At 46.7% G+C, this 18,261-nt stretch overlaps 1 non-coding gene across 1 annotated transcript; it reads right to left on the bottom strand.

The window, feature by feature from the left end:
* Window positions 1-372: 372 nt before the first annotated feature.
* On the bottom strand, window positions 373-448 carry TRNAP-GGG (transfer RNA proline (anticodon GGG)). Its single transcript has one exon. It is a non-coding gene; the product is annotated as a tRNA-Pro (tRNA).
* Window positions 449-18,261: the final 17,813 nt, after the last annotated feature.

Here is an 18,261-nt window from a genome sequence, read left to right on the forward strand (position 1 = left end):
ACATGCTCCCTATTGCTTTCCTTTTTCTGTCTCTCTTCCCTCCTTTTTTTTTTTTTTTTTTTCTGTGTTTTTCTGAAGCCGGAAACAGGGAGAGACAGTCAGACAGACTCCCGCATGCGCCCGACCAGGATCCACCGGGCACGCCCACCAGGGGGCGACGCTCTGCCTACCAGGGGGCGATGCTCTGCCCCTCCGGGGCATCGCTCTGTTGCGACCAGAGCCACTCTAGCGCCTGGGGCAGAGGCCAAGGAGCCATCCCCAGCGCCCGGGCCATCTTTGCTCCAGTGGAGCCTCGGCTGCGGGAGGGGAAGAGAGAGACAGAGAGGAAGGAGAGGGGGAGGGGTGGAGAAGCAGACGGGCGCTTCTCCTGTGTGCCCTGGCCGGGAATCGAACCCGGGACCCCTGCACCCCAGGCCGATGCTCTACCACTGAGCCAACTGGCCAGGGCCTCTCTTCCCTCTTTGTACGGGTATTTCCTGGGAGCACTTCCAAAATAAATAACTTGCTCTCATCTCAGGGTTTGTTTTCCCTCCTCTCTGTTTTCTGAGAGCTCCCCAGGAAAAATAATTGCTTCCCACCTATTGCCCTGTAACATCTGTACACACCTCGGGTACATCATTTGTCACCATTTATTGCAATTATTTGTTTGTGTGTTAGACTGACAGGTAGAGGAGTCCTGGCCCTTGTCATTCTGACCCCCACGGCCCCCTTGCCTAGTGTGCACCTGCCACATAGCAGGCGCCCAGTCTTTCTTGAACTCAAGCGTGTTGGATTGACTTCCCCTTCTCAGCCCCTCGCCCCCCTCTCGCACGGCTGGGACACACCAGCGGCTTTCTCCCTACGCCTGTTTGCACCGACACCTTCTCTGAGAGCTAGCAACATTATGCCAAGATTTCCTGGACTTCAACTGGCATAGCGAGAAGCAGTTATTGAAAAATTACAGAGCGGTCCCAAGGTCAACCAAATTTGTAATTATAAAAAGTTCAGCCTAATAGCACTTGGGGAGCTGTGGATGTTTGTGCAATGATTGCTAACAGGGAGGTTAGGCTAATGAGGATGGGTCCTGACCCAGGGAGAAAGGAAACTTGCCGAGAAAGGCAAGGCTAAGCTCCCAGTCATGCCGGGTCTCCTGGGTTCCACTGGGAATAGAGCCAGGAAGAACATCACTCTCACCTGTACAACGAGAATACAGGCACACAGACTACAAGGCCCTGACTTTTCTTGAATCTATCAAATAGCTAAAAATCACATGGCCGCTAACTAACCTATAATCTTGGGAAAGACAGGCACCTATAAGCTGCTTATCTGAGACATTTGCAGATGCCAGCAAGAAGAATTCAGCTGGGATAGTTGGCACGTTGGTGGAGGCCAACTATGGGCTGGTGGGTAGTATAAAGCTCGTGACAGCTGCAGAGATAAGGAACTGCTGCATTCTCTTGCAGGCTTTTCTGTAAACTTACCAGGAAAGACTGGGAAGATTCCTAAGGAAGCCAACATCTGGTGTAGGACTAGGGCAGACAAAAAGCAGTTTTTATAGAAGAGGCAAAAAACTCCTCTAAGACCCAGCTCCCTCCTATTTCCTCTCTAAAATAAATTGTTGATTTGGAAAGGAACAGAAAACAAAACAAAACACCGGAACCCTTGGGGATTGGGGCAGGGATACAACGTGAACATGGAGGATATTGTATTACCTAGAAGTGAGAGTGTTTTTAAGAAAATGTTAAGAGGAATCAGGAGTCAAACTAAACAAACTCCCAATGGCCAAAGCTGGAATAATTTGAACAACAATATCATTAACAAAAATAGATAATAAAGTGAAGACCCACGAGGTTATAATGATAGAATGAGAGTTGAATGAACAAATATGGGAGAAAGTTTATCTTTTCTTTACAGAATAATTCCAGTGAATAAACATAAGAACAAAGGAAATAGAAAAATCATCGTTAGACCATCTTAGTAATAATTGTTGCTTGTAGGTAAGGCAAGGTCCACTAGTGAATGATAAATTAATGAAATAGTTTGAGGAGAGACAGATTATTTACATAGTCTCAAATATCTGCCCCAAACACTTATCCATCACAACCTTCTCAAGGTTGATGTCACCAGTAAGAAGGCATATTGACGTTCTTGTACCCTTTGATAAGAAGCAATGACAGGGACACATCACTTCCTTGGTATTCCTGCCTGGAATGAATAACTTTTAACACTCATGAGAAAGCAGCAGACCAACCCAAACTGAGAGAGATGCCACCAAACAACTGATCAGCCTTCTTCGAAAGTGTCATGTTCATGAAAGACAGGAGGGACTGAAGAACTATTGCCAATTAAAGGAAACTAAAAAGATGTGATAAAAAATTGCAATTAGGGGTTCTGCATTGGACTTGGAAATAACAACAATAACAACATGTTAGCTAAAAGCCTGGTGAGATCCAAGTAAAACCTGTAGTTTAGTTAAAGGTGTGGTACAAATGTTAATTTCTTATTTTTTATAATTGCACTATTTTTTCATTGTAAGATGTTGACAAGAGAAGAAGCTAGATAGATTCATGGTGTACAGGAGCTCTATTATTTTTCTGACTTCTTGATAAGTCTCAATTTTCAGATTATAATTTTTAAAAGCATGCTAGAATTCATAACTATACTCAACATGATCAAATTTTTGTTTATTGGCAACATATTTTGATGAAATCCACAAAGATACCACCAGTGTTGGTGTTTGGTTGATGGAATTGGAGTAAAGAGAGTAACAATCTCCTTGCAATGTATTTCTCTCTCTCTCTTTCTCTCTTTTTTGTATTTTTTCAAAGTTAGTAGCGAGGAAGCAGTCAGATGGATTCCCGCATGTGCCCAACTGGGATCCACTGGGCATGCCCACCAGGGGGCGATGCTCTGCCCATCTGAGGTGTTGCTCCATTGCAGCCAGAGCCATTCTAGCGCCTGAGGCAGAGGCCATAGAACCATCCTCAGTGCCAACTTTGCTCCAGTGGAGCCTTGGCTGTGGGAAGGGAAGAGAGAGGCAGAGAGGAAGGAGAGGGGGAGGGGTGAAGCAGATGGGCACTTCTCCTGTGTGCCCTGGCCGGGAATCGAACCCGGGACTCCTGCACTCCAGGCCGATGCTCTACCACTGAGCCATCCGGCCAGGTCCCAACTTATTTGTCTTAAATCTCTAGAACATTCTCTGATATAGCATCATTATGCACATTTTACAGTTGAGAACAGAGGCTCACAGAGGTCAAATATCTTACTCATGGTTGCAGAAACCAAAAGGAAGACCCCTCAAATTAGCCCAATTTTTCTAACTCCAAAGGCCATGGATAATGCTACTATGAGGTGGGGTGGGGGGCGAGGGCAAAATGGGTTTACATTTGTCTGTATGGAAAATAATACCATAATTAATAAATAACAGGAAAATGAGCTCTGTGCTTCATGTACTCACAGCTGTAAACCTACTTCTGCCCCACTTGGTATTGCCTCTTTCATTGTAAATCTCTTTTATCTATTATCTGTATTTCCTCCCTCTGTTCTCTCTCTTTTGGATTATGTAGTTACATTACTGTTTGTAGCAAGAACCCCCCTCCCCCCCACAACACAACACAGTATAATAAAAAAAAAAGAAGTGAAACTTAGTATCTGAAGATAGGAAAATGCTGAAATACACCAAATGATAGGAAAAACTAGAATTCCAGTCCTGGGGCACCATATATCTATGACAGGCCGCTACTTAGTTGCATTTCGAAGAGCTCTTGGGACTACTACTGGGCTTGCAGAGCAAGGACCTGTCGTGTTTCTCTTATTCCCTGGGTTTTGTTTAAGGCTCGCAGATGCATTAGTCCCTGGAATACATTAGGAATATACTAAATAAGAATTCTTAACTATTTTTTTTTGACTGAGCATGACAGACCCCAAAAGAATGTGAGGAGAACTGTTGCAGCTCGCCCTAGAGCAGTGCATATGTAACATGATGTTACAATTTCACTTTCTTTTGAAGCTGAGCTCCCAAAGGCCTAGAACAATAAAATAGATGCCATCTACTACCATTAATTAAAAATTATTAAGGCCCCAGGTGGACTATTGAGCATATAAAGCATGTCCACAGGCCTTATCTGGTGTCCAGTACCCTGAGTTTAGGACCTCTAGTTCTAGGAATGCTAGGTGGGGTTGTCACATCGTCTGCCAGAGTCACTAGGAATCACAGAGGAGCCCCAAACCGGGGCGAGTCAGAAGTAAGAACCCATCTCACATTTGAGGCACAGCCTCCTTTCAGGAAGAAAACTAATCCGTCAACCCCGCGGTGACAACTCGGCAGAGAACATTACCCTCTAGTTTATATTCCTGCTTTCCCGTCTCCCACAGGGCCCATCAGTTAGGTAGGAGGTGGCAGGGGCTCCCAGGCAATCGATGGGGCCAGTGTTTGTGGGATGCCAGCTGTTGGCTGTGTCTTTCATTGTGACACAGGGAGGGATCAGGCAATGGGAGTCGATGTGGTTTTCTTCTTTGCATGTCTCAATTTTTGTTTTTGTTGTTGTTGTATTTTTCTGAAGCTGGAAACGGGGAGAGACAGTTAGACAGACTCCCGCATGCGCCCGACCGGGATCCACCCGGCACGCCCACCAGGGGCGACACTCTTCCCACCAGGGGGTGATGCTCTGCCCCGCCCCTCCGGGGCGTCGTTCTTTTGTGACCAGAGCCATTCTAGCGCCTGGGGCAGAGGCCAAGGAGCCATCCCCAGCGCTCGGACCATCCTTGCTCCAATGGAGCCTTGGCTGCGGGAGGAGAAGAGAGAGACAGAGAGGAAGGAGGGGGGGGTGGAGAAGCAAATGGGTGCTTCTCCTGTGTGCCCTGGCCGGGAATCTAACCCGGGTCCCCCGCACGCCAGGCCGACGCTCTACCGCTGAGCCAACCGGCCAGGGCCTCAATTTTTTTTTGATGATTGCCAATTAACTTTGCAGCTTTTAGTCTTGGAGACAAGAATAAATGGAAGTGAAGGATTCTGTTGATTCCAGGCAAGGACCCGGGAAATCATGGTATCAGCAATTGGACAGCCAATCTGGCTTGCCTGCTCCATTTTACGGAGGGGAAAACTGAGGCCTCTAGGGTTACATTCTCGTCTACCTGGCAGGCGAGGCCTTGAAGGTCCATGGGGATTTTCTGAGGCCTCTGCACGCTAGTTCCTTAAGGAAGTCAGTGGGAAAGTTGGGTCTCTGTGGTGCTACTTGTGTTGAAGCAGAAGGATTCTCGGTCTTTGGGTCAAATATTTATTGTGAGCGCTTTGGTAGGTGAAGAATATTATTATATTATTGAGAGATTGTAGATATGTTTCAGGTTTATAACTGCGATTGTGGATTTGATCTAGATAGGCCGATGCTATAAGGCAATGACACTAAAGGGACAAGGAGGGATATTTCATCATCAGAGGGGTTTAGGAGGGGATCTCAAGTCTGCTCATCAATCCTGGTGCACCCTTTCCCACCTTTAACATCAGCAACTTTTAGGCACCCACACCCTTATCCTTGGATTTATGGGGCTTCTGATTGCCCTGGGCCATTGGCAAGGGCCAATTAACTCACGGAGTAATGTAGATAGACTGACTGAGCCAATTTGGGAAGGAGTCAAATGATGTCACTCTTGCTAGAGGAGCCAGAGGCTCGTCACTGGCTGTCGTGGATGAGCTAATGACCCGAGGACAGCTGGTGCCTGGTAGAGACAACAGTGTGATACACCTTCCCATGGCGACCTGGGAGTCTCTAGACATGACCTCAGCTCCTGAGCTCCCTAAAGCTGCCCGCTGACCTCTTCTCTCAGGCTGATGCTGAGGACCCTTCTGACACTAACTCTGCTACTGGCTACACGGTCCCTTCCAGCCTTCACACAGAAACGGTCTTGCTTCCCCTGTCCTAGCACCCAAGTTCTTCCCGGTCAATTCTTTCCAAATGCTCTAGGATGGGTCCAGGTAGCTAGCCAGCCCTTTGTCCTCAAATCTATTATTAATCATAATATGTTTTTTTTTGTTTGTTTTTTTTTACTTCTCAAAATACCAAGTTCTTGCAAAGAAAGCTTTTCCTTTTACACGTAGCCGCCTTCCCCAAGGTCCTTAGAAGTGTGGTGAGGAATGCAAGGCTGTGCAGCTGCCCTCTCTCTGTCTCCGCGGTTCTGCTGTAACCACCCTCCCCGTGGACAGCACGTAGCACGGCCAGCCCTTGTCGCTGTGTGAACACTGGGGAAAAAGCTTGGAGCGGACAGAACGGCAGAAGAACGCCGTCCGGAATGATGCCCGGGTTAATTTACAACTTATGACCTTGCCACGCAGAGTTGGGATCACCTCCCTCCCATACTGGGTGTTTGCCAGCTGTCCAGATAATTAGCCAGAAATTGAGGCCTTGTCCCCTCAATTAGCCAGACTCCCACTCAACTTCTCATTTCAAATGTTGATTTCCTGCGCTTTGATTACAGTGGATTTCACTCAAGAGGAGGAGCATGTGAACCTTTTCCATGGGAATGACCTTCTCGGGGAGTCGCCGGCTCTCTCGTTGCCTCTCAGAGGCTGCGTCAGGAACACGTTTCTGGGTAAGAGAACGTGTTCCAGGTTCTCTTACCCAGAAACAGAATTTGAGGAGGGCTCTCGTGGCTGGGAGGAGCAGTGAGAAAAAGCATGTTCAGAAACCAGTAGGGGCCTGAGGAAGCATATATTGTCTGTGTGATTGTGTGTGTGTGTGTATGTTTTAATTGTAGTTATTTATTCTCAGATATGTCCTTGAAGAAAACCTTTGTGTGTTTAATTTAGATAGGGGATAGAGTGAGGGATTGTCAATCTCCCCAGCGGGAAGAAAAATCCCGCAGCGACCTCATTACCATTATTATTTCTAAACCCTGTTGCCATTACGCCAGTTGTAGGTTTTTGCCTACGCAGTAGTCCGTTTCGGATGAGAGGTTTGTGTGGTGAGGGGTGGGTGACTGCCGCTTAGTGTGGATTTAAGCAAGCCCTCGGCAATTGTAAGGTCTTTTGAGGGCTGTTGTTGCCCCATTTTTCTACTTTTAGTGTTGGCTAGGGCTGTGAATCCCGAGTCGATCTCCAGTTTCCCCAGCCAGTGTCTGGCTCCCCAGGTTCATGGGCCACCTGACTCAGCACCATCCGCTGCCTGAGCTGGGTCTCACCCTCCCTCAGGCCACGTTCGGTTCTGATAGAGCCTGGGATTAGTCACAAGGCCTTAGGTGCCTGGGTCATCTCGTCCTCCAAGCTTTCTCTGCACATCTAGTGTCCCAGTACGCTGTTCTACCTTTGCTCAGTTATCTGCAGAGGTGGGATTTTGCTCCCTTTGACTGGCTGCTAGAGTCCTTGGTGACAAGGGACCAAATGCTGAAAAGCTCTAGGGCATCAGCTTGCCATGACTACCCACAGACATCCATGGATGGTTTCAAATTAACATCTGACTAATGCGTTCTTTTTTTTTTTTTTTTTGTATTTTTCTGAAGCTGGAAACGGGGAGAGACAGTCAGACAGACTCCCGCATGCACCCGACCGGGATCCACCCGGCACGCCCACCAGGGGTGATGCTCTACCCACCAGGGGGTGATGCTCTGCCCCTCCGGGGCATCGCTCTGCCGCGACCAGAGCCACTCTAGCGCCTGGGACAGAGGCCAAGGAGCCATCCCCAGCGCCCAGGCCATCTTTGCTCCAATGGAGCCTTGGCTGCGGGAGGAGAAGAGAGAGAGAGGAAGGAGGGGGGGGGGTGGAGAAGCAAATGGGCGCCTCTCCTATGTGCCCTGGCCGGGAATCGAACCCGGGTCCCCTGCATGCCAGGCTGACGCTCTACCGCTGAGCCAACCGGCCAGGGCCTAATGCTTAACCTTATGCTTAACCTACTCATAGCTAGGATTTGAAGACCAAGTATCACTCCAGGTTCCCATTATCTATTTATTTAGCTCTCTATTTGAGAGCTGTGAGGTTCAGAAGACCTCAGGTTACCCAATGCCAGATATTCAGGTTACTTTTTTATTTTTTTTTAAGTTTTTAAAAAAATTTTTCAAAATGAATAAAAAATTGTAGGGAGAACAGAAAAGCCAGGAATTGAGAGTTTGTGTAGGCTGGAGCAGAAAATAAAGAATTTCATGTGTCAGTTGTCAGAGCAGGGATAACATTTTAAACTCGATTAGGATTCTATAATTAGGGAGCATTTTTCCAAACCTGAAGAATATTGTAATTGGATGATATCAACTGGGAGAGAGGTTAAGTAACTAGTTATCATGACTGAATTTAAACTTATTACTTAAGCTAATTCAGTGTCTAATTTTAGAGGCATGAATCTGCAGTGTTCTCAAAGGGGAGAATACACACCCCCAATTACTAGGTCTAATAATAATACCTTACAGGTGTGTCACTCATTATGGGTAGTTTACTGACATCAACTTGAAGTTCAATAACATGCTCTATTATTACTCAAGGGAGTTTCAATTGGATATGGTAGATGACCTAGAAAAAAAAATGTAAATCTACAGGTAATCCTCAAAGTCCACTTAGCCAGCAGTTTTAACGTCAATGACTTTGCCTGGAAGTGAACAGAAGGCACAGCCGCTGGTTAGACAACGAGCGCATTTCTGCTCTCTTTCCGGAGTCTTTCTGCGACAAGCAGGAAGGTGGTGAGGACAGTTATTTAGCAGCTGTAAGGGTTTTCCATTCCTAATCTCATTCACGTTTTATAATCAGCGGTACTTAAACTGGGTTGCGTGAGAATAACCCGGGAGAGTGTTCAAACTGCATCCCAGATCAAGACGTGTTTTCTTAGCTTTCCAGGGATTTCAATGTTCCAGGATGAGACCAGTTCTCACAATGGGTCCCTTTAGCGTGCTGACATTTGAGGTCCCCGTACCTCTGACTTCCTCAAGGTAATAAATAGCCAAGAGTAGGTTTTGGAGGGAACATTTGCATGCAAATCTGTTAGTGTCTGAACTTAATGCTCCTTTGCTTACATTTCTTAGTGGCTCAGGAAAACGGAGGCCATTGCGTAAAAGAGCTAATATATTGAAAGTGCTTGGCACACTGTTTATATTAACTAATTTTATTTATTTTTATTCTTTTTTAAATTTTATTTCTTATGGAGCTGATTTTCTAGAAACGATCCCTGGCAAATGGCAGTCATGGTGCTGCTTTGGTTGTGGCCCAGTGGTTGTAGGATGCATGTTCCTGGGTCAATAGATGTTTCCAGGACCCCACACTGCATATTTTGCTGTGCTGAGGCCTCTGTGGCCCTTGTCACACCTGTGTCACTCCTAGCTGAGGCCTGATGGTAGTGAGACAGCACCCCCCACCGCACTGCACTGCCACCTCTCCCTTTGTTTTGCTGGGCTGTGGTCATTAGCATTTAGATAAATAAAGAAATGAGGTTCCTGGGTCCCTGCAGCCAGTTTCCTCTTGCCATTTCTGAACCTTAGAAGAGTGCCCCATGTGACAGAAAGCATTGCGGATGAGACTGAATGTTAAGGAGGAAAGAAAGCAGGTGGCTTCAGTGAGCGCAACAGGGGAGAGAAGGAACTCTATTTGTCTCTCTGGTCATTGAACCTCCAGGGAGCGCTCTGCCAGTCAGAGAGGGGGAAGCCGAGAAGACTGAGCAATCGGAAAGCTTCTTAAAAAGGGTGTACCCGGCTGACCTCTGGCCGCTGGAACGCAGAAGGCTGCAGAGGCAAGATCCTCTCCCGCATGTCAGTAGTCCTGCAGGTAATAACAGCACGGACGCTCCTCCCTGCACTAGCAGTTAGTGTTTTAGCTGAAGCTGGGGCAGGGGGAGGCCCTCAAAGCTCCGGTCTGCTTGATCACCAAAGCCTTTTACGTCCACAGGGCTCCCTATATTTGCTTCTGTGAACAATCAGTGCTGGGCGGTAGCAGTGGATGTGCTCGATTGGTGACCAGAGCAGCAGAATCGGTGCCCCCGCGAAGCTGGCCGATGGGGAATGTTGGCCAGATGGTTTTAAATGCAGAGCACCTCCTGGTGAGGTCACAGGAGTTCCTAAGAAATAACAGCCCATGAGTTATGAGGAGCCACTGAGCCACTTCACCCGCAGGTGTTGTAAAGTACCAAAAGCTACAGAATTAATATTAATATTTTGGGAGGCTTGAGAAACATTTTGTTGATTTGGGTTAAGGTGTGCAGAGAAATTGTGAGAATAGTCTCTGTACTGTGTGATTGGCATAGTGAGGATGGCCCTTGGCATTGTATTGTAAATGCAAAGGGAAGGAAAACATGGATTTTTCAGACATTCCACCACACCTGTGGGGAAAGGGGTGAATGGCTAGCCAGGTACAGGGAGAGAAAAGCCAAAATAAACCTTTTCTCATAGCAATGAACCATTTGCGGGCATTTGTCCCCACCGAAACTACCTCTCCTATGTAAATGCATGTGGTTAACACGTGTGACTCTGGACAGAGAGATAGCAGATGAACACTAGATAATATAAGAATGCCTTTTAATATGTATAGAGACATCTTTCTACCATTGTGTTGGCTTGTAAATTTTGTTTTTCCCAAAAGGATGTATGGCTTGCAAATTGAACGTGGTCCTATCATGTTAAAGGACATATGACTATAACCAATAGTGGTAAGGGGCTCCTAATTGCAATTTTTGCTTCTGTACTTCCCACTTACAAAACTATAAAAACTAAGTAGAACAAAGGGCCAGGGCGCGCTCTCCCTCAGACAACTGTCAGGAGTTTGCCACCGCTTGGCCAAGCTAGACAATAAAGCTTTGATGTGTAAATGACAGACCTTGTTCCTGTCTTCAATGTTTCGGGTCCCTCCGAATTAGGCTTAACAAGTTACTCTTCTGACACGGTCTTTGTCTTGGCTTCATTCTGGCAACTCTATGGAAGAGCACATTGTGCCTTTTATTTATTTATTTATTTATTTATTTATTTATTTATTTATTTATTATTTTTTGTATCTTTCTGAAGCTGGAAACGGGGACGCAGTCAGACAGACTCCCGCATGCGCCCGACCGGGTCCACCCGGCATGCCCACCAGGGGGCGTCGCTCTGTCGTGACCAGAGCCACTCCAGCACCTGGGCAGAGGCCAAGGAGCCATCCCCAGTGCCCAGGCCATCCTTTGCTCCAATAGAGCCTCGGCTGCAGGAGGGGAAGAGAGAGACAGAGAGGAAGGAGAGGGGTAGGGATGGAGAAGCAGATGGGTGCTTCTCCTGTGTGCCCTGGCCAGGAGTTGAACCCGGGACTTCTGCATGCCAGGCCGACGCTCTACCACTGAGCCAACCAGCCAAGGCCTAAAAACTCTTTTTTAATTTTAATTTAATTTTATTTTTTTACAGAGACAGAGAGAGAGAGAGTCAGAGTGAGGGATAGACAGGGACAGACAGACAGGAATGGAGAGATGAGAAGCATCAATCACTAGTTTTTCGTTGCACATTGCGACACCTTAGTTGTTCATTGATTGCTTTCTCATATGTGCCTTGACCGTGGGCCTTCAGCAGACAGAGTAACCCCTTGCTCGATCAGTGACCTTGGGTCCAAGCTGGTGAGCTTTGTTCAAACCAGATGAGCCCGCGCTCAAGCTGGCGACCTCGGGGTCTCGAACCTGGGTCTTCTGCATCCCAGGCTGACGCTCTATCCACTGTGCCACCGCCCGGTCAGGCCACATTGTGCCTTTTAGAGTAGAAAACAGTATGGGCAGCCTGCCTCCGAGGAAGGAAATATAAACACTTTTCTGAGAGGAAAACAAGCTGAAATGCAATCATCAGAGAACTGGCATTAAGTGGCCATCCTCAGGAGCCAGACACACCTGTGGCTCTAGTCTAGACATGTTACTGCAGGATGTAATTTCCTTTCTTAAACCTCATTATCTGGGTGTCAAGTATTAGCAAGAGCCCTGGGCCTCAAAGCATATCTGGAGGGCTTCTTAAATATGGATGTCGGCTGGGCCCTGCCCAGAGAGCTGATCCAGCAGGTTTAGGAGTGGGGAGGCTTGATACACTGCATTTAAAAAAATATTATTTATTTAAAAATCTTAAATGACAGTTTATGTTCAGGATTATTTTGTATTGGTTTCAGGTGTGCAACATAGTGATTAGACAACTGTATATTTTACACAGTGTTCCCCCTGGTATTTCCAGCTCCCACCTGGCACCACACATAGTTGGCACGGTATTATTGACTACATTTCCCATGATGCACTGCACTTTCTTCAGTTTACTGGTAATGTTGACGTTGTCAGTACAGACCACATTCATTTCTTCCATGGATGTTGAGTGAACCGTGTGTCCAGTACTTAACTAGACCTGGGTCACAGTAGTGAAGAAAACAAAGTCCTATATCTAGTTGTAAGAGATAGCAAGAAACAAAAAAGTAGCTAGCTAGTAAAATAAGCATGTAGCGTGATAAGTAACATTAAAAATTAAATCAGGGCCCTGGCCAGTTGGCTCAGTGGTAGAGCGTCAGCCTGGTGTGCGGGAGTCCCGGGTTCGATTCCCGGCCAGGGCACACAGGAGAAGCACCCAACTGCTTCTCTACCCCTACCCCTCTCCTTCCTCTCTGTCTTTCTCTTCCCCTCCCGCAGCCGAGGCACCATTGGAAGCAAAGATGGCCCGGGAGCTGGGGATGGCTCTGTGGCCTCTGCCTCAGGTGCTAGAATGGCTCTGGATGCAACAGAGAGATGCTCCAGAGGGGCAGAGCATCGCCCCCTGGTGGGCATGCCGGGTGGATCCCGGTCAGGCGCATGCGGGAGTCTGTCTGACTGCCTCCCCGTTTCCAGCTTCAGAAAAATAAAAAAAATAAAATAAAAAAAAATTAAATCAGGATGAGGGCCACACCATGTGGTGGTAGAAAGTATTGTTTTATACACAACAGTCAAGGTAGAATTCACCAGCATAGTGATATTTGAGCACATACCTGAAAGAGTAACTCAGCCTTACAGATGGCTAGGAAAGAATATTTTAGGCAAGCCAAACAGCAAGTCCAAAGGTCCTGGGGCAGGAGTGTGGTCTATGTGTTTGAAGAACAGTGAAGTGGCCACTGTGGCTTGATGAAGAGGGCAGAAATGTAATTGGAGGGAGTCCTGGGAGGCCTCCAGGATACTGAAAGGGGCCGTTAAAATGGAAAGCCGGTGAACAGTGTGATCAGACGGGGGCTCTGGTCTGGCTTCCATTGTAAAAGATTTATTCTTGCTGTTGTGCTGAGGGAGAATGGACTGCAGTAGAGTGGGGATGAAAGTGTGGAGATGATGGAGGTTACTGCAAATACCCAGGTGATAGATACATAAGGATGGCCTGGACCAAGGTTGGGAGGAGCAGTGGTTACAATTCTGAAGAAATAATGTAAGTAGAGCTAACAAAACTAACTGATGGATTGGATGTGGGATGAAGGGGGGCGGGGGGAAGAGGCGTCAAGAGTTACTCCAAGGTTGGCGTGGATATCCGGAAAGATGAGGCCAGTGTTGGACACCATGTCAGATACGGAAGACAGGGAGACGCAAGTAGTGCAGGCAAAGGGTGATGCACACTGCAAAGAGAAGCTGGTCTTCGGCGTGGTCCTTGGCAGCTCCTGGGAGACAACCTCTGGGCCCTTAGACTGTTCTGCCTGATAGCAGTGTTTTTGTATATCTGGAAGTTTGGGCCACACTGCACGGGTGTGTGACCAGGTAAGTTCCTCCTCACAGTGTATTTGTGGTGCGTGCCTGCTTCCGCTTGAGAGGGCTGGAGTCTAAGAAACGGAGGTCAGTCCTGTGAGATATGCATGCCTGCATGACCAGCACCCCAGTGAAACCCTTGAGCACCAGGCTCGATTGAGTTTCCCTGGTTGTCAACATTGCATGTGTGCTCTCATCCATCACTACCGGCTGAATTATCTGTGTCCCCCCTATGACGTCAGTGTTAGGAACACCTGGCAAGTTGCAAATGGTTTCTCCCCGATTACACCTCAGACACCCATTCCCTTTGCTGAGTTTCATCTGTGTTTTTCATTTTTTTTTTTTTTTTTGTATTTTTCTGAAGCTGGAAACAGGGAGAGACAGACAGACTCCCGCATGCGCCCGACCGGGATCCACCCGGCACGCCCACCAGGGGCGACGCTCTGCCCACCAGGGGGCGATGCTCTGCCCCTCCGGGCGTCGCTCTGCCGTGACCAGAGCCACTCTAGCGCCTGGGGCAGAGGCCAAGGAGCCATCCCCAGTGCCCGGGCCATCTTTGCTCCAATGGAGCCTTGGCTGCGGGAGGGGAAGAGAGAGACAGAGAGGAAGGAGGGGGTGGGGGTGGAGAAGCAAATGGGCGCTTCTCCTATGTGCCCTGGCCGGGAATCGAACCCGGGTCCCCCGCACGCCAGGCCGATGCTCTACCACTGAGCCAACCAGCCAGGTTGAAAATAAATTATTTTTCATTTTAATAAGCCATAACCACGAGTATACCCACTCTTCCGATTCCTGCCAGTCCTTCTATTGAATCATCAAGCCAGAGAGTGGTCTCGGGGGCTCCCAGCACACAGTGAGCCAGAGAAAACTGAGGATTTGGTTTTGGATGTGTTAAGTTTGTGATACCTGTTAGTTATCCAAATAGAGATGTCTGCTGAGTGGTTGCAATAGGAGCCCGGAGTTCAGGGGAGAGAGATCCGGGCTGGGAATCTAAGTGTGAGAGATGGTTGTAGAACAAAATCTCCCATTCTGCACAGACCTCAGTGTGCTCTCGTTTTTCATACAGATCGATTTGGGCTAGATTTAGAACAGAGCAGCTGGAGTTCCTTCGAGAGGTAATATTTACAACATTCTGTTCTCTTTCGACCTCAGTGAGATTGTTTTGATGTCTAACTTAAAAGCATGTTTCCATGAGGATAAGGGGAAAGGCATGCCATGCCTGAGCTGCTGGGAAGTCGGGGAGTCGATCTGGGAGGGAAATGGCTGAAGGAAAACCGAATGTATTGCCAGACTTATGGCTCTCCGGACTCTGTCTTCCAGCTGGACAGCGTTTTGGCCTTCTCACATCTCTTTGCACTTTCGCTGGGGGGATAACAGAGTGGTAAGGAGGACGAAGCCTGCTGCTTCTTGGACCAATGACAATGAGAGGCAAAAATCCACAGACAAAGTCCACAGGGGGATTGCTGTGGTTGGGCCCTTCCTCTGTTGTGTTTCAGCGTTTGTGAGCAAATATCTTTTACATTAAGTGTGAGAAATCCATGATGTGGATGAACAGGTTCTTGGTCACTGCCTATAAACACCCAGTTTAGACATGATGATAAGATGGATTCAGTAAGGACAATTGAGTGTGTAGACAGGTGAATTATTAAGATCACTAGCTATTGACACTTAGCACTGAGTTTAAGCCTGGATCTTCTATTCATGCTTAAACTGGCCAGATGTTGTCGTTTTCCCAGGACTGAGGGATTTCTCCCGATGTGGGACGTTCAGTGCTAAAACCGGAAAGGTTTGTCTCAGACAAACACGACAAGTTAGTCACCTTCATTAACCTTGAGACATATTTCTGTTTCCTCGTCTGTAAAATGAAGATGATGATACCTACTTCACAGGGTGGTTACGAGGTGATCATGAGGATTTAATGAGATAACGGATTCAGCACGGAGGGGTTCCCCACAAATATTAATTCTCTCCCTGGATGATGCATAGGGTAGGGACTGTGTTTTGACCCTGTCTAAGACTCTATTGAAGTTTTGGAGTTAAATGTAACTCAAGATTGTCTGGAACGTTTAATAACCACGTTTAATGACACCTTACATTTTGAGCTGTACCTACTGCTTTCAAAATCTTGTCATGGTCTTTATCAATGCTTGATGCCAGTGAACGTCCTGAATTTTGCAGATGAGGGATGGGAAACATAGACACCTGCGTGGTTGTAAGAGGGGGAGCCAGGGCTTCAACGTTGGGTACTCTGGTTTCAAGTCCAGGGTATAATATAACAAGTGCGTGTGGATACCTATGATGTTAAAATGGTAACCTGTTAAAGCAGGGGTCGGGAACCTATGGCTCATGAGCCAGATGTGGCTCTTTCGATGGTTGCATCTGGCTCGCAGACAAATCTTTAATAAAAAAACCAATAACGTTAAAAATATAAAACATTTTCATGTATTACAATCCATTCATTTCCTACCGCTCATGTTCATGGTTGCGGGTGGCTGGAGCCAATCACAGCTTTCCACAGGGACAACACCAACTTTTTATTGGATAATGTGAAACGTACACAGGTTGTTGTATGGCTCTCATGGAACATGTGGCGTTCATGGTTCTCTCAGCCAAAAAAGTTCTTGACGCCTGTGTTAAAGGATACTTTATATGTATGTAATAACCCCCCCCACACATAAAATAATATTTTTAAATTTTTATTTTTCTATTACAGTTTGCATACAATGTTACTTTGTATTAGTTTCTTTCAGTTGTATAGTTTAGTAGTTAGACAATCATTTACTTTACAAGGTATTCCTCCTCGTATTTCCAGTACCCCCCTGGCACCGTACATAGTTATTACAATATTATTGACTGTGTTCCCTATGCTGTACTTTATATCCCTATGACTTTTGAAACTGTCCATTTGTAGAAATAGATTAATTTTATAATCGAAGGCCTTTGTTGTTCATCTCCACTCCACCCCCAAAATATCTCCTCAGGTATTATGAAGAGTAAGAGGTGCACATGTTAGTGAATTTTACTTTTTCTGAGGCCAGAGCTAACTTATGTCCCCAGTATTAACCCCAAGGAGGCCATTTTCTGTACTGAGCCTTTGTAACTTTAATAGACTCAGTTTATTTTTCCAAAATGCAAGCTCTTGTACGTAGACCTTTAGAAAATTTAAAATGACTACACAAGTTCCCTATTGAAAATAGTAATTCATTACAGAACAGCGTAATTGTAACAGGTGTTGGCACAGTTTCTCTTAAAGGGTCAGATCAAAAATATTTTAGGCTTTGTAAGCCATAAGGTCTTTTCGGGATTATTTAACTCTTTTGTTATAGAAGAAAGTAGCCATGGGCCATATTTAAACATATGGGTGTGATTGTGTTTCAATAAAACTTTATTTACAACATGGGCCTTAATTAGCTGATTCCTATTTTATATTACCCAGTCCTTTAAGACACTCCCTAAACATATTACATAAATTATGAAAGATATTCTTGCACTTAAAAATATTGATGAAGACTAAGAAGTGTTTATGGATACCACCCTGGCATAGTAATAACTTGTATTGGTATGTTTATTTATTTTTTATTTTTTTTATTTTTTGTATTTTTCTGAAGCTGGAAACGGGGAGAGACAGTCAGACAGACTCCCGCATGCGTCCGACTGGGATCCACCCGGCACGCCCACCAGGGGGCGATGCTCTGCCCCTCCGGGGCGTCGCTCTGTTGCAACCAGAGCCACTCTAGCACCTGGGGCAGAGGCCAAGGAGCCATCCCCAGCACCCGGGCCATCTTTGCTCCAATGGAGCCTCGGCTGCGGGAGGGGAAGAGAGAGACAGAGAGGAAGGAGAGGGGGAGGGGTGGAGAAGCAGATGGGCGCTTCTCCTGTGTGCCCTGGCCGGGAATCGAACCCGGGACCTCTGCACGCCAGGCCAATGCTCTACCACTGAGCCAACTGGCCAGGGCAGTTTGTTTATTTTGTGTGTGTTAATTTCTGAGCTGTCTATTATCCTGTCTGTGCTGGTGGTAGCCTTCTGGATAGTCTAAAAATATCACAATAATTTTCTCTACAAGATGACTTGTTCCCACTACCTCCGTACACCCACTGTCAAACCTCCTCCTTAGAGAACCTGCGTTGCCTAAAGTCCTACAAGGGCAGCCCTAGAATTTATGGGACCAAGTGAACAGACTAGGGGAGAATACTAACCAAGATGAGCCACAAAGATAATCTTTGCATGGACTTTAAAGAAAGAATGAGTTAGTTATTTCTCAGGAGCTAATTTTGAATGTCGAGTTGGCACGAAGACTGAGGCTGCCATATTGGGATGTGCATGTGTGAGCCTAGGTTTTCCTGAAGAAAGAGGAGAATGATGCAGATGGCAAAGCAGACCTGGAACTGGGGACCATGAAGGCTCAGGAAGAGAAAGGAGAATCTAGCTACCTGGGGACACTGAGGCTCCCAAGCACCCAGCTTTGCTTTTTGCAATTAGATTCGTGAGATTCTTAGGTAGCCTTCCATTTTTCATGAATTTCTTTTGATGGGTTTCTATTCCTTGTCTCTTAACAACCCTTGTCTAAGGAACTATCAAGCTCCTCTTTTTCTGTCTTGTTTCTTCTCAGCTTGAAAAGCCTTGCATGACTTCCTGCCTGCTGGG

Source organism: Saccopteryx leptura, chromosome 10 (assembly GCF_036850995.1).
Source record: "Saccopteryx leptura isolate mSacLep1 chromosome 10, mSacLep1_pri_phased_curated, whole genome shotgun sequence".
Taxonomy (NCBI): Eukaryota; Metazoa; Chordata; class Mammalia; order Chiroptera; family Emballonuridae; genus Saccopteryx; species Saccopteryx leptura.